The 16,128-nt window shown below is 35.4% G+C and overlaps 1 protein-coding gene across 9 annotated transcripts in view; it reads right to left on the minus strand.

The window, feature by feature from the left end:
• LOC134531113 (transcriptional regulator ATRX homolog) overlaps positions 1–12,998 on the minus strand; it is a 258,967-nt gene extending 245,969 nt beyond the window's left edge. Inside the window, exons 1-2 of one of the 9 annotated variants that reach the window (XM_063366679.1) lie at positions 12,873–12,998; positions 1,413–1,510 (exon numbers count right to left, since the gene is read on the minus strand). The gene's annotated coding sequence lies outside the window, so the exon portion shown is untranslated. Of the gene's footprint in view, positions 1–1,412; positions 1,511–12,453 lie in introns of all 9 variants that reach the window. The other 8 variants (XM_063366677.1, XM_063366671.1, XM_063366673.1 and 5 more) reach the window with 8 other exon arrangements.
• Positions 12,999–16,128: the final 3,130 nt, after the last annotated feature.

Consider the following 16,128-nt stretch of genomic DNA (forward strand, 5'->3'; position numbering starts at 1 on the left):
ATACCCTCTGCATAAAATGATGCCTCCTGCCTATTCAGCTACGTTTTAACAGTGCCCTGCAGTGTGATTACAGTTTCATTTCTCCATGGCATGCCCATTAATCGATACCCTAATCGCTCGTACACGAATCGACACGTCTCGTAGTGTTTACCCCCTTCCACCAACCATGTGGAGCGGCCAACTCACACCTCAGATTTCGATGGGAAGTGTTTGATCACCCTCCTTACAGTCTGGATTTGGCACCGAGTGACTATCACCTTTTCCCCACGTTGAAAAAGTGGCTTGGAGGATGACGCTTCAACACCAATGATGAACTGCAGAGCACTGTTAAAACGTGGCTGAATAGGCAGGAGGCATCATTTTATGTAGAGGATATTGGAAAGCTGGTGCATCGGTACGACAAATGCCTCAATCTGCACAGTGATTATGTGTAAAAATAGAGTAAAGATGTACGTTTCTTTTGACATTAAAATAATTTCCCAATTCATTCCCTTTTTTTTATTACAGCCGATCGGAGGTTGAAAAAAAAAATAACCCTCGTACTTTGATGCTTGTTTAGGTTATTTAAATAATTGTAGCTCAACATAAGCACCTATTTTTTTGCAAAAAAAAATGTCAAATTGAAAAACTCTATTATTAACCTTTGATCATTAGCTCGTAATGAGAGTTTCGGTCTGCTGTTGTATGCATCCGGTTAAAGTTACAGTGTCCTGACTTGCCTTCTCAGGGTAAAAAAAACTATGAAAATTACAGTGATTGCATTTAAAAACAGCTATTTTTGCCCTTGATATTTTATATGGGGGTGTCCCACTTGCCCCACAATTTATGCATGGTGGGGCAAGTGGGATCATAACCAGTGGGGTAAGTGGGATCATGTGATCTCACTTACCCCAGTTATAGTTATTGTTCGTATTAGGTTTCAGGTTTGATGATTTAAGTAAAAAAAATTAGTATTTATATGAACAGGGTTATTCTGTCTGATTTAAATTTAAATGACTAATTTATCTTTGTTGTATGCTGTGATCACACACTTTGCCCTGCAAAAAAGTTTGTATCTTCTGAACAAATTATAATAAAACAGTTTTGTTTTCACCAAAATGATTAGCTGAGAAATGTGTATAACCCACATGCCCCATATAAAATGGCACACACTTAAATGTAGGGTTACAGGCGATGATCCTACTTACCCCAAACCACGGGGTAAATGGGATCACTGCAGTTTATGTTGAAAAAATCTATGTAACTTATTAACTATTTAATATATAATAACTAAAATATTAAGGGATATTGGAAACATTCTATAGAATGTGCATACAAAAAATTATCTCCATAGACCTGATAACTTTTTAAGGTTTATACCTCAAAGTTGAACTATGTGATTTCCTGATCTAACTTACCCCACTTCACCCTACCTTAAATCCTTGTTTCCCTCACTTTTCCTTGACTTTTCAGAATGTGGATATCTTGGATTACTTGCACTCCTCAGAAAAGACTTGGGCCTACCAATAATCTGCATCAAATTTCATCAACAATTCACCACACTAAAGTATCCGAAGACAAAACAATAAGTAAATTTTATCTAATAACCATAGGTCAAAAAGTGATAATTGAGGAACTTTTAGATGAATGAGAACGAAACCATTTCTGTGTTGACAATAATTGTCATCCATTACCAAAACTCTTCAAATGTGTGGTCATCAACTTCAATACAAAATTTACTACATTTTATCAGGGTTAAATTTCACATAATACTGTTTTTCTCTCTCTTACACTTAACCCTTTTCTTGATAATGTGTATAATTACATACACTGCATTTCAGAATACCTGTATGCTAAAATATGTATGGTGGTAATGTTGGCATTAGAAAGTATCTTGAGTCTAACTCTACTTCATTAAACTTCTATGGATTCTCTCCAAAAGAGCTATCAGCAGTTTGTGGACACACCTAACCTAAGAGCTTGTTCTGTCAGTGTGCAATCTTGTAACATCATTATTACAGTGTAATCTACGAATATGATTATTATCTGATTTTCAAGTCAGCTCAACATTTTTCAAGGTAAGGATACTTATAATTTTACTAAACTAAACAGTAATTGTATATTTATATCGATATTTATGTATGTATCTCATTGGATACATTGCCAGGTTCCTAGTCAAAAAGGCTGTGTGTCTAATCGGACACATTACCAGGTTCCTAGCAAAAAAAGGTTATGTATCTTATTAGATACACTACCAGGTTTCTTATTGAAAAAGTTATGTATCTATAACGATACTCTGCCAGGTTCCGAATCAAGAAGGTTATGTATGTATACAAATACACTGCCAGATTCTGATTCAAGAAGTTTATGTAGGTATCTATATGGTTATACTGGCAGGTTCTAGGTCATGTGAGGCATTCATGCTTAAGGCTCTGTACCACTCAGAAACGTAGCTTTTCGAATTTTAGACTCATAAAGTTAGCTTCAAGGCGAGTTTTGTAAATATCTTATTAGGCTCAGAGAGCACCAGAACCTTTAGGCAAGAAATTATTTGTAATTTAAACTTTGACTAATTGCATCATAATTGTGTGAAAATGCTTAAAATTTGTATTTGTACTGTGACGTAATATATTTTTTGACTCACTATAATTGTACTAATATAAAAATTGAATTCACAAACAACTGCAATAACCAAAAATGCAATAATCAAGTGCAATGAGTGAGACCAAGCAGCATTATTCACAAAGAATTAGAATTTATAGACTAAATTGATATTTTTTCATGTACGCCTATATAACATTTTTTTTTTTTTATGTAAATCCAATCTAAAACTTTACTTTTAGCTTCACAGAATTTGTTGTAAATTTCTTTTTCAGATGCTTCGTAGAGTGGACAGAATCATGGCACTTGTTCCGCCAATTATTGATTCTGGTCCAAGCGAAGAAGAGAATAGTGATGACAATGAAGAAAGAGAAATTATACAGCAGGTTCTCACTTCTGGTAGATCTCATGCCACAAGAAACGAAGAAAGATGTCAACTTGTTCAAGTTCCTGAAGAAGATTCCGCTCCTGTAAGTCTGGCATTGATTGACAAAAAAGTCAATCAATCTTGTCTGCAAGATATAATAGTTATACAAGTACCACCTCTAGAGTCTGTAGAAAACATTACCATACCAATGGACACTAGCAATGAAATTGTTTCTGATGTTGTCTTCCACAAGAACACTGTTCAATCTGCCAGTCATCAGCCAGAAAGTGTAAATGGACATCAGCTTATGTCTGTTGATAGTATACATATACAGTCAGGTGGACGAGATTTTGTAGAATTCAACAACAGTCAAAAAAAATAGCCTAACTCTACTGAATCCAATACAGTGCTTTTTTTAGCAACCCCACCCTCTTCTGTTGCAACTTCAGCAAATCAAACACCACCATTCGTTGGTCATATGGCTAATACTACACCAAACTCTCTCAGTCCACCAAATGTAGCTGCAATGCATTGCCACAGTAAAAACATTTCAGACATTGAAGCTTTTACTCAAAAAGTGCCACTTACTAGCACCACCTCCATGAAAAGGATACCTAGCTCTAGCAGTAATTCGGATGCTTCAAAATTTAAAAAAAACTGTACCTTTGAAACCTTCCCAAAAAATACAGACTGTACCCTCAACAGTTCTTCCGGAACAGGCTAGATCCACCAGGAGTCACAAAAATAAAGCTTCAACTACTACAGGTGTCAGAGCTTATAGTGGAGTGGAAGGCATCTCGAATTCTGAAGGAATGTCAAGATAAAGCTACTTTTGTGTGAAAAAAGGAACCATTTTTGCACTGCGTTACAGAGATAGATGAAGGTTTTGCTTCTAAATTGATACCCAGATTTGTTCGTCACCCTTCGCATTATTTCAATGCTTTTTTTACTGATGATGTTTGGGAACAAATAGTGGAACAAACTAACATTTATAGTTTTCAGAGAACAGGTAAATCTATAAATGTGTCAAAAACAGAACTGAAGAATTTTGTGAGGATCAAAATAGCTATGGGGATATTTGTTTTGCCGGCATATAAAGATTATTGGTCTATGAGATACAAATATGAACCAATTGCTTCAGTAATGTCTTTAAAACGTTAGTAAGCTATACGCAGAAATCTGAATTTTGTTAATAATGATAATCAAGATGATGATTGATATTTCAAAATTCGACCACTAGTGGACATTATCCGAAGAAACTTCTCCAATATTCATGAGGGGAATACAGCATTGACGAGATGATGATACCCTTATAAGGGCACTCGAGCTGGCAGTCAACGTCAGTACATAAAAACCAAACCTCAAAAGTGGGGATTCAGGTATGATTTACGATTTTCTCCTTTATGGAGGGGATGACACATTCCGACAGTATGACTTTTCGCTGTCCGAACAGTTTTTGGGACTTGGTGCGAAGACTGTGATTGCTCTTTGCAGTTATATCAAACAGCAACAGTGTGCTTTTGTGTATTTCGATAACTATTTCACTACGTTGGAACTTCTTTATATATTGCGAGAGAAGTATGGAATATTTAGTCTTGGAACAATCAGGCAAAATCGACTAAAAGGTTGCCCATTGATGGATGATAAGACCTTGGGTACCAAACCACGAGGTAACTATGATTTACAGGTCTGTAATGAAAGAAAAATGTGTGATGTTAAGTGGTTAGATAATAAAGTTGTTTGCCTGGTAAGTACCTTCTGTGAAGCTGACTGAACATGTTGGTTTTGTAAAACGCTGTGAAAAGAAAAAGAAGACAGCAAAGAAAAGGAATGTAAATGTAAATTCAAGGCAGTTCCAGATGGGTGTAAAAATCAAGAAACTTCTATTGGTTCTCTGAAGAAAGTTGATGTTCCATACCCTCACATTGTCAAGAAGTATAACAACTTTATGGGAGGTGTTGACCTCGCTGACATGTTGATTGCTCTTTATAGAACCACTCAGGAGTCACGGGTGGTATCTCTCCATTATTTCTCAGATAATTTACATGTGTGTGAATAATGCTTGGCTTCAGTACAGAAGAGATTTTGGCAAAGAACCTGAGAAATCTTTGCCTCTTAAAGACTTCAGATGGACAATTGCTGAAAAACTGATGAAGAGTGGAAAGAAGCTGAACACCACTGGTCTTTTGTCAGCAACTAAAGTAGTAACAATCAAGATATCAAGAAAGCCTTCAGATGATGACAGATACGACCAAAACTAGTCATTTTCCAAGACTATCAGCAACAAAGGGGCGATGCAGATACTGCAAAGGTGGACAAACTAGAATGGAGTGTGCAAAGTGTGAAGTACGGCTGTGCCTTGTTGACAACAGAAACTGTTTCTATGAATTCCATCAAGAGAAGTAAAACAAAAACCAGCAACGGGTATTACTTTCAACGAATAAGGAGTAATTCCGTGTGAAATCACCAAGGCGTGGTTGCTTGACCATTTTAGAAAATTTTAATATTTTTACCCAATAAAGTCTTATCAGTAAATAGCTCAAAACTATTTTTATTTAATTTTTATCTGCCACCATTCTGCTCGATTATTTTCGCTACTGCGTGCAAAAATAAGGCCTCGTAGAGGTTTTGTTAAAAGTTTATTGTTGGCCTTCACTAAAAGATAGAAGTTTCTTGTCTTTACTGATGAAAAGAGAACATTATAGGCTTACATAAAATGTATAAAAATATATTAAATACATTTGGAAAACATAAGAAAAATGACCTTGAAATATGCCAAAATATTTAACATTTTCAGCAATTTTCATGACCTTTTAAGGTGACTTGGGGTTGGAACCAAAAGACCAAATTTTCTGTGTAATAACTACAGCTAGAGTACTTTCCAGCTGTGTTGAGTTAAAGTAATGGTTTTAAGCCCTTCCTGGTTTTTTTTTTAGCATCAAAATTTCAAATTTCAAATTTTGCTAATTTCAAGGTCAAATATCTTGGAAAAGGGGGACCGGATAAAAATTTTCTATTTATCCCAAAAAATACATCTATTAGTGATTATCAAAATGTGTAAGTTTCATTTTGTGGTTCTAACTGGTTTAAAAGTTAGAGTGTTTTGAAACATGTGTTAAATTGCTATACACGTAAGTACATATAATTCAACAGTTGCTCATGTTTTCATATTATTTTAAAAAATGTCTGTCAATAAAATTAAATTACACTTTTAAGTTTTAACATAATATGTACAAAAAGGCTTAGTTAAAACAACTCACAATAACATTCTTTACACAGTTTGACATTCACTTGGTACAGTTGTGATGCCGAAGTTTTATTTGTGAAAGTGGGCTTCTAGTTTCAGTGAGAGATCAGTATTTTTCTCTTCTGTAATATTAAATGTTCTTCCTGTCATAGTTGTGAACTCTGTAGGTCAGAGGACATCCAAAACATTTTTCATCTCCACCCATGAGACTTCATCGCTTGTTAAACTGAAGCTTGTTGATGGACCACCTGGTTTGTAGAATACCACCTTGATATTTTTTTCCTTTGAAACCTCACAAACTTTACCAATGTACCAACTGTTGTCATAAACACACACAATATTGTCCTTCACTGATATGAAAAACTACAGGAGTTCCATCAATAGTATATTCTTGATGGTTTCTGACAAATGATGCTGAAATGGTGCTGACTTGTATTGTTGACCTATCCTTTGGTACATAACAATGATGGTTTCTAGTACTTACAATTCTTTTAGCTTCATCAAACCGACTTTTTAAACGAAGCTCTACCTTTCGAACTTCACTTTCCTCTACAAAGACAAAGTCGATTCCTTTAATGTTTTCCACGCAAAAATTGAACATGCTGATTGGTGTTGTAATTTGGCCTTCTACCGGTCGTTGCAGACTTGCCTTAGCCACAAGTCGCTTTATGGTCCCACCTACCCCATCACAAGGTCCTTTGCCGTGACTTGTTGCAAAAAAATGCCACTCAGCATCAACTCCAAAGTCTTCTTTATGTTTGCACAGGTTAGTAAAATTGAACCTGTTCTTGTACTGACCTCCTGCTCCATCTGAGAAATAAACAACTTTATTCAAATTGTGAACAAACGACTTAATGAATGGTATCAACTTTGTTTGGAATGTGTACACAGACAATGTATTATGATTTACAGTCACTTATAACGCAAAGGTGTCGAATACATAAATTCCTGGTCTCATCTCTGTAGTACACACAGAAGGGATGAAGTGTGGCCTGAGAGTTGATCCAGTGATAACTCTGGATCTCATCTTGTATGATAAATGTGAAGTTTTCAGAGAAATCACCAATCACTACACATTCATCACTTTTAAGATTTTCTTTCGGTGTTTTCAAAAACTGTGATTGACTATGTCAGATAAAGTTATGTTTTTTCAACACCATTAGTTTACTAGCAAATGTTTCTTTGAATTCAGCATATTTTTCAATAATAGTAACAAGACTGCAATGGTCACTCATCATCCACTGCTGATATGTTATATCATCATCTTCATCACAGTAACAGTTCAATGTTTCATCTAAATTCAAGGATGCTTTTCCAGGACACTTTGCCCATTCCCCAAACATACAGTCTTCACTGTTCAGATCACACACAAATTTTTCAAGAAGGATCTTCCAGTCATCTATTTTAGCTGCTATTGTCATTAGTTTGAAATTTTGGTGAATTGAACACACACAAACAGAATGAGTGCCACTCGCTCCAGCCAGGATGCACCACTTGGGGCGTAGGGAACAGAATTTTGAAAATCCCATCTTTACTGATGGATGTTCTTCTTTAAACTTTCTGTATAGTTCTTTTAAATTGCATAGGATTAAATGTTTTTGCTTTAGTTCTTTATTTCCATTTTCAAGACGAACTGATTTAGTATCCTTCATTCCAGGACACATTCTGCTAACTTCATCACTTTCATAAAATTCAACAGCCAACTCTCTAGTTTCTTTGGACAATTTTTTCCCTGATTTCTTAGATGTAAGCTGTGGAATGACACCATGTTCCTGAACTAATTTGTGGGTTTTTCTAACTAGGTATTCACTCACACCTAACTCTTGTGTAGTTTTTTTTATTGACCAGATCTTTGGTACTACACTTATAACTTGTATCTTCTCATTGTTGGATGTGCTGGTCATTATTCTTGCTTTAGATCTTCAACAAGATGTTATAAGTCGTTTGTGGCAGTATCAACAATCTTCAGTTTTAATTCTTATCTTGAAATTCACAGCTAATGTTAAAAGTGTCACTTAATATTTTCTGAATCGCACCAGAAAATTTGCTTACAGTTCGCTTTACTTCTAGGTGTTTCTTTTCAGCACTAAGTTTCATTATTTTAGTAGGCGAAACTCCTAAAACAGAGCCTGCGTCATTGATAAGATTCCACGACAATTTCAGGTGAAAGGAATAAATCTTCATCAACACTTTTTCCAACATCAAAGTTCTCATAATCACTACTTGAAGGTGTTGAGAGTTTTTTATGGCAAGAGCAACAAACAGATTTACCAGGAATCAGTGTGGGCCATCTTTCAGACAACGTAGGGTTATTTCCCTCAACTGTTTTTTAATAACTTTTTTATGGCATGAAAATGGATCACAACACGAATTTCCAAACAAATGATGGTATTTCTCCAAATATTTATTTTCGTGGTAAGTACACACACTAGCTAAACAATCTATTTTAACTCTTTTTCTGAGAAGGTAATGTTGTGATTCATTTAATTGTAATGCAGTCTTTAATTCTGACTTTCCATAGGACTGATTTTCACAGCATTCATTTGTAACCGTTCCCACAGAGCACTTAATGTTTCTTGTAATATTGTTGCTATATATTCATTTTAAAAGTATGTATTTAGAAACCAGGAAGAAAAAAAAAAACAGAAACACATCATTCTTTGAGAACACACACAAGACTGAACTGGTTGGCACTGTCTGCAGACATGTTACAACTTGCCAGGCGGATGATTAAACTAGCCTTGCTTGTTAGAACATGCACATCCATGTCTTCTTACACAGACGTGGGTATCTAAAGTGTACAAGTGAATATCAAACTGTGTAAGGAATGTTATTGTGAGTTTCTTTACTAAACCTTTTTGTACATATAATGTATAAGTGTAATTTAATTTTAATGACAAAGACATTTTTAAAAATAATACAAATACATGAACAACTGTTGAGTTATAAGTACTTACGTGTATAGCAATTTAACACATGTTTCAAATAACTCTAACTTTTAAACCAGTTTGAACCACAAAATGAAACTTGCACATTTTGATAATCACTAATAGATGTATTTTTTGGCATGAACAGAAAAATTTTATCCGGTCCCCCTTTTAAGATATTTGACCTTGAAATTAGCAAAATTTGAAAATTTTGAATTTTTGATGCTAAAAAAAAAAAACAGAAAGGGCTTAAAACCTTTACTTTAACTCAACACAGCTGAAAATTACTCTAGCCGTAGTTATTACACAGAAAATTTGGTCTTTTGGTTCCAACCCCAAGTCACCTTAAAAGGTCATGAAAATTGCTGAAAATGTTCAATATTTTGGCATATTTCAAGGTCATTTTTCTTATGTTTTCCAAATGTATTTAATATATTTTTATACATTTTATGTAAGCCTAAAATGTTCTCTTTTTATCAGTAAAGACAAGAAACTTCTATCTTTTAGTGAAGGCCAACAATAAACGTTTAACAAAACCTCTAAGAGGCCTTATTTTTGCACGCAGTAGCGAATATAATCAAGCAGAATGGTGACAGATAAAAATTAGATAAAAATAGTTTTGAGCTATTTACTGATAATACTTTCTTGGGTAAAAATTTTATATTTTTTTAAAAATGGTCGAGCAACTATTAATTTTAAAATTCTATGATTTCACACGGAATGACTAAGTTGAAAGTTTTGACAGTTACCAAAGTGACAATAGAAAATAAGGTTTAGTAAAAAAAAATATGCATTAGACAAGTATTTGTGTTAAATTTTTAAAATTATGTATAAAGTACTATTTAGGGTTAAAAAAACTCCTTGTAACACTTTGAAAATTTTAACAATTGAGTATCATTAAAATTTTGTGGAAGATATGTTTTCAGCTACATTTAAAAATGTATTAATCAAATTCTGAAGAAAAAAATGTTTCATTAAAAAATAACTGGCTACTATAACAAAAGAACACAACGAAACATTGCATTTGAATATTGTATTGCTTGGTAATGTATCTTATTAGATTCATAAATTATTTTCTCTATCAAATGTACAAAAAAAATATTTTGTGCTTTATGGCATTTTTTTATGCATCTTTAAATATGTTTACACCATAATTATGCAATTATAACAAAATTTAAAGAAATAAAATTTTTTGTCAAGAAAAGGGTTAATTAACAATTTCATGATGTCTTTCATTAAAAGACTCCATTATGATTAATTCATAAAAACACCTATATACCAACTTCCTTGATATCTCCAATTATTTTAGCGAAACACCATTGGCGGACATGACAATACCATCCAAATCTATATTTATCACATGGTGTTTTAAAACAACACAAAGCTTTTCTTTCTTCTGTGAGCAACACACAACACAAACATGGATGTGTTCTAGAGTGAGCAGCTGCCAGCACCCGCGACGAGCTCTTCCTCCAGGTCCGCTGGAGGCTCTTCAAGTGACCCCAACACAAAATATATGTCCGGCAAACACGCAAGCCACTGCCAAACCACTGCCCACTGAAGCTGTGGTTCAAATGCACTTGAACATCACAGTTACATGTTAACAATGGGATATAATTCAACATAAGAAATCCAAAAGAACCTCAATCATCAATTTTCTACCTATAGTATTCAATAAAAGGTAACTGTTTCTAGCTGTACAAATTTGATCATTAAACTTTGTTACAGATTCTTATATGCAACTAAAAAATATTTGAAGCTATATGATATTGTTCAACATTAAATGTGTGCTTCATAGATAATGACAGCATAAATCCTAACTTATGTAAGAAAACTCCGTTCCTTTGGTTAAAATGTAGTGTGGTTTTCTAGGTTTTGAAACAAACCTTTCAAAAAGGGCTAACTTTGCAGGTAGCCTAGTGTCCACACAAATTACACGAATGCACCATCAAAACACTATATCACATCATAACCTGTATTATTATGTAATACACAAATACGAGATATGCCAAAGTTGTAGACATTACATTAAATTAAATGTTCAACAAATAAAGTACCTAATGTAAAATGACAATAAAATTGTTAAGACAAGAAAGTTAGGGTACTGCCTACTACCCTCTTGTTATTTACCAAGTTATTCACATATTCATTTTCCTCATCAGCAAGCCATGTGGTACCGTGTCAAACGCCTTATCAAAAACTTTTAAGGACAAATACTACTGTCCAGTGTCGCTCTACAACTTGGAGCACATAAAATAAAATGCAAATAAAAATCCAAAACTCATTTTTGTATAATTTCATCACGTAAAAGATAATTATTTTCCAGTATCATGCATGTACATGGATTAGATTTCTGCCATGGAGTCAAGACCCCCTTGAATCTAAAATCTGGTCATCTACAAGGAAATACTTTGTGCCCTACTTTTTAAAGTCACTGTGAAAATATAAGAACATATAATAATTAAGTTCTTTTTCAAAAAAGAAGGAACATTATGTATATAACATACAGGCAACCTATCCAGGGAAGACTTGGGTGGCTAAGTCATGCCCAAAACCATTGGCCAACACATTTAGCAGGTCTGTCCTTGCAAATCCTATAGATTTGCACCAATAATTCCTGCAGTGTGAAAATTGGAAACAAGACATAAGCAGTTGATAAGTCATTGAAAGGTAAACTTTTTTTTGTTTCTTCATTTTTATAGTATTGGTAATTGTTGGATTTCATTAATATACGTTTACGAAGTTATATTTCCGCAAGTGTTATTGATTCTTGCAAAAATTTTGTTTGTTGTGATAGTTTGGCTACCCTAATTGACCATTAACAAAAATTGACAGTAAGTACTTTAATGTAGGTAGTTAACATAACTTAACCAACCATTATAACTATCAATCACTAGTAACCTAATTCAAATATCACAATGGAATGTTACAAAATTAAAAGAAAATGAGTCAAAAAGTAAAAAAAAATTATTTCCTGATTTTTAATTGCTTTTTATAGAATGCACCTCTGCCCATCTGCATTTCACTAGAACATACCCTCCTTAAACCAATCTGTTCAACATATATACCATCACATCAATTTCCCTTATCACTAATATATATTTCCTTAGTTTATAGGCATCACAACCAGGTGTGTACACACAAATTCATTTCAGGAGGGGGTGATACAGAGCCCACATCCCCCAGCAATGACATTCACACCTGATCACATCCCTCCCTCCTCAGATGATTGAGCATACTACAGGTATTTGCATAAGGGTAAACCTACAACTTTCAAAGAACAAGGAAGGTTAGGTAATTGTTTTTTAAGTTCCATATGAATGCCAACCTACATTGTTTGAACGTTATCTTCGTTGAAAATGTTAGCAAGTTTAAATACTATTAACTTTCTTATTTTCATAAAGGTGAACTTTTTTTTTTTTAAGTTTTGAGGATTTTATAAAGTTTAACACTTGGGTAGCATTTGTCTGAATGTGTGAAAGGACAATACAAATAATATCTATCAAATTGCTTCCAAATTACACGCCATTAAAAACTCCAGTAATATCATTAAATTATGATACGTACTGTTACCAATACCCCAGCTAAATTAATTTTGAGAAGAAAGGCCTTTTCTAAATTCAAATATGGTTAAAAAAATTTAATACATTAAAATGTTAACTAGCATTGTCCCACAGAAATTACCTATCCTACAATCGTCCTCAACATCATTCTTGCATTAACATTTAAATAATAGGCACTATAAATCCACCTCTCTTTAAATAATGAAGACAAATCAACGACCTAAAAATACACAAACTGTGATCACAGAAGTTACATATATGACAAATTGAAACATTTTTTTCTAAGAAACAAAACAATGCCAACTTACGAAAACGAAATAAATTGGGCAATACTTTGAATTTGTCGAAACCAAGTAATTTGGCACAAAAAAAAAAAACAACGAAAATGAATCAGATTTAACCTATTCTTATTAAATTTTAAACAAATCCAACATTTAACTCAAAAAAACTTCTTTTTAGATCTACAATAAATATATTAAATGTTTTTAACTTTATAATAAATAATTATTAAAAAAGAGATTTATACAGAATGTCCGTGAATAATCGCAGGTTTTTTTTTTTTGGATCAGATAGAGAATAAATTTCTTAGACAGGAAGTCTTTGCCGATTTTTGATCTGACCCATAGGTAATTGGTTATTAATTAAAATAGTTAACCAATTATAAATGTGCTCTAAGAGAAAGAAGAGGAATGGTGGGACTGTGCTTACCGGGACAGAGAGAGAAGCGCGAGGTACTACTGCTTACTGTCTCTAACTGCGCGCCAAGAGTATGACGTCGACCCAAGTGGCTCCCCTGCTTATAAAGACCATTATGCTGCGCCAACCCTATTTCCACCCCTGCCCCATGCAGTGTGTTAAGTGCTATTGTGTTTATGTGTGTAATAAAAACATTACGATGGGACAACAAGAACATACCTATAAGTCATAAACTTTAGTGTTATTTATGTAATATTTTGTTTGTGATAATAATTATATGTTTTTCATAAATATGTTAAATATTTAAACAACATTGTCCACCTGGTGACGAAGCCGAGGCCAACAACTGGAATAACTCCGAGCGAGAGCTGCGCGTGTCGCGGAGTGGAGGAAAGGCGGGCGAAAGAGAGGCAATGTGCGCGGAGAGAGGCAGTGGGCATCTGGCGACAGGACGAGGCGAACGTGCGCCGAAGACCAGGTCGGAGATCAGCGACTGGTGAGACAAAGCGTAAAAATTGGGGAGTACAGGATTGTGTGTGATACATCGCGAAACATAATTGTAAATATTCATAATTGTAAATATAAGGGTTTTAGTGTCTAGACATTGCGTATACCATCGGGTGTGTCATCACAGCAGCAGGACGGACATAACGCCTCAGTTGCCAACATCTTGACATAACTTCATCACGGCTCTCAACGAGAGGAGGCAATAGCTAGTCTATCGTACGACACCACGGGGGCAGCCTGCACTAGGCGCCTGTCCACCGAAACACGTAAAGCTGACATCACTCCGTGGAGGGACGGGTGTTGTGGCTCAGGTAGCCCCATGTAAAGAGACAGTGTAAGGAATTAATTAAACAAGGTGTACCCGAACCAGCAAACTTTTATTTGTAGTTGTGCCATTTGTCATAATTTTCGGGCACAAATTTCGAATTGAAAGTTTAAATTTTCATTTTTAAAGAAGGAAACCAAAAAATAAAGTTACATTTTTAATTTCATTTAATTTTGATTCCATTACTGTACTCTCCGACGTAAGCTTGTGAAACCCAGTGCACCTGCGCTTGTTTGCAGGCCAAATTAGATACTTTTGCTGTCGATTGGTTATCGCAGCATCTCGGCCGCTGTTTGCATCATGTTTTCTCCCTGTAACAGTATGAATTTTCATGCTAGCAAACGCTACCCAAAGCCCAGCGCTAGCATCTTTCATTTCTCGGAGGCAAGCATAGGTAAGCTGTTTGGCAGCACGTCGAGGAGCATATTACAGTCCTCGTTGACGCCTCGGGACGGTCCACACGACGCTTGTCCCAGGCGAAATAGCAAGTTTTGACCCCATTCCCTCTTCTCCCCCCTGTGGCTTCTTGGGATCATAAACCCGGAGCATCGACCTCCAGTAACCCATGCAGGGTACATGGTCTCTCCAAAGACATATGCCCTTGTCCTACAGAGCCCTCAGCGAACCCTAGCGGCGGCAAAAATCCCTAACCTGGCTCTGCCCACTGGTTGCGAGTGCTCCCAGTGCACTCTAGCGAACGTTTCTGTGACCCTTCAGCCAGTTTCTCCTCTTCGCCTCCACAGTTCTCTCCTGTCCCTCCATTAGCCCCAGGCTGTAGCAGATGCCTCGGGCGAGTCGATCCCTTTTTGTTTTGGACACCCCTAAACAGGTAGCACTAAAATCGGCAAGTGCTACCAACTTCGAGATATCGAAGTCAGAGTATTTTGTGATTTCCACTCGGAGAACTTCGGAACCTTTCGGTCCGGATGCCAAAGTCTCCCCCCCCCCCCCCTTTTGAGTGAGTTATGGCTTTTAATTAAGAGACGAGGCCTCTCTGAAGACACTTCTTGGCGTCGCGATTCCAGACGGACTGCTTTAGATTATCGGCAGATCGACGGGACGCACAGCAAGACTTATGTCCGGCCGTAACCGAAGATGTAGTCAGTTAGACAAGGGATGCTATCCATTTAAATTCTTTAAAGTAGTTTAGTCCGTTTGTACACAGCATAGTAGTATTTTTTTAATTTTTTTTTTTTTTATTATGGTAACGCCCGCGACTCCCGCGATTCTGCGATCTTCAGATCTGGACGTGCTACTCTTCGGGCTCTAGAAGCTACCTTCCCTGTCTGACAGGTCCAAGAGCCGGATGCAGACCTAGCCGCATTCTCGCACATTCCCTCTCCAACAAACAGGCGCCCTGACGCCATGTTGACTGCTGGACTCCGGCCAGTGAGCATAAGACCTCCGGTCCTACAATATTTATAAAACTTTGGAATAACATTTAAACTACGTTTGAATAGATAAGAACTATATAAAACTTTCGTTCTGGACTTTAAGCGCTTACATTGGGATTGTTTATGCCTCTTTGTATTTTTTTTAAACCATCTTGTCTATTTATATTAATTGAAACCTTTAATATTCTAATTAGGGCCGGCCAGTATTTTTAACATATCCGAGAGCTTTTTTGAATTATGTAATTGAAATTATATTTTAATGCATTTTAATACCTCTAGTATATTTGTCTCTCATTCAACTGTTATAAGTTAAATGATTTAAATAAATATAGAGTAATTATATTTATATGGAATCACACCTTGTTTCTGTTCATTCCTCATGTCCTTGTGAAACTAAAAGGTCCACTGTTACAGCAGTGTGTAATGTCAATGGTAGTACTTATATATTTAATCTTATTTACCTACACTGCCCCAACGTAACAAAAATGGTAGCAGAGCTGGTGGTGTCAATTATATGTAGTG

The sequence above is a fragment of the Bacillus rossius genome, chromosome 3 (assembly GCF_032445375.1).
Source record: "Bacillus rossius redtenbacheri isolate Brsri chromosome 3, Brsri_v3, whole genome shotgun sequence".
In the NCBI taxonomy this organism is placed as follows: domain Eukaryota; kingdom Metazoa; phylum Arthropoda; class Insecta; order Phasmatodea; family Bacillidae; genus Bacillus; species Bacillus rossius.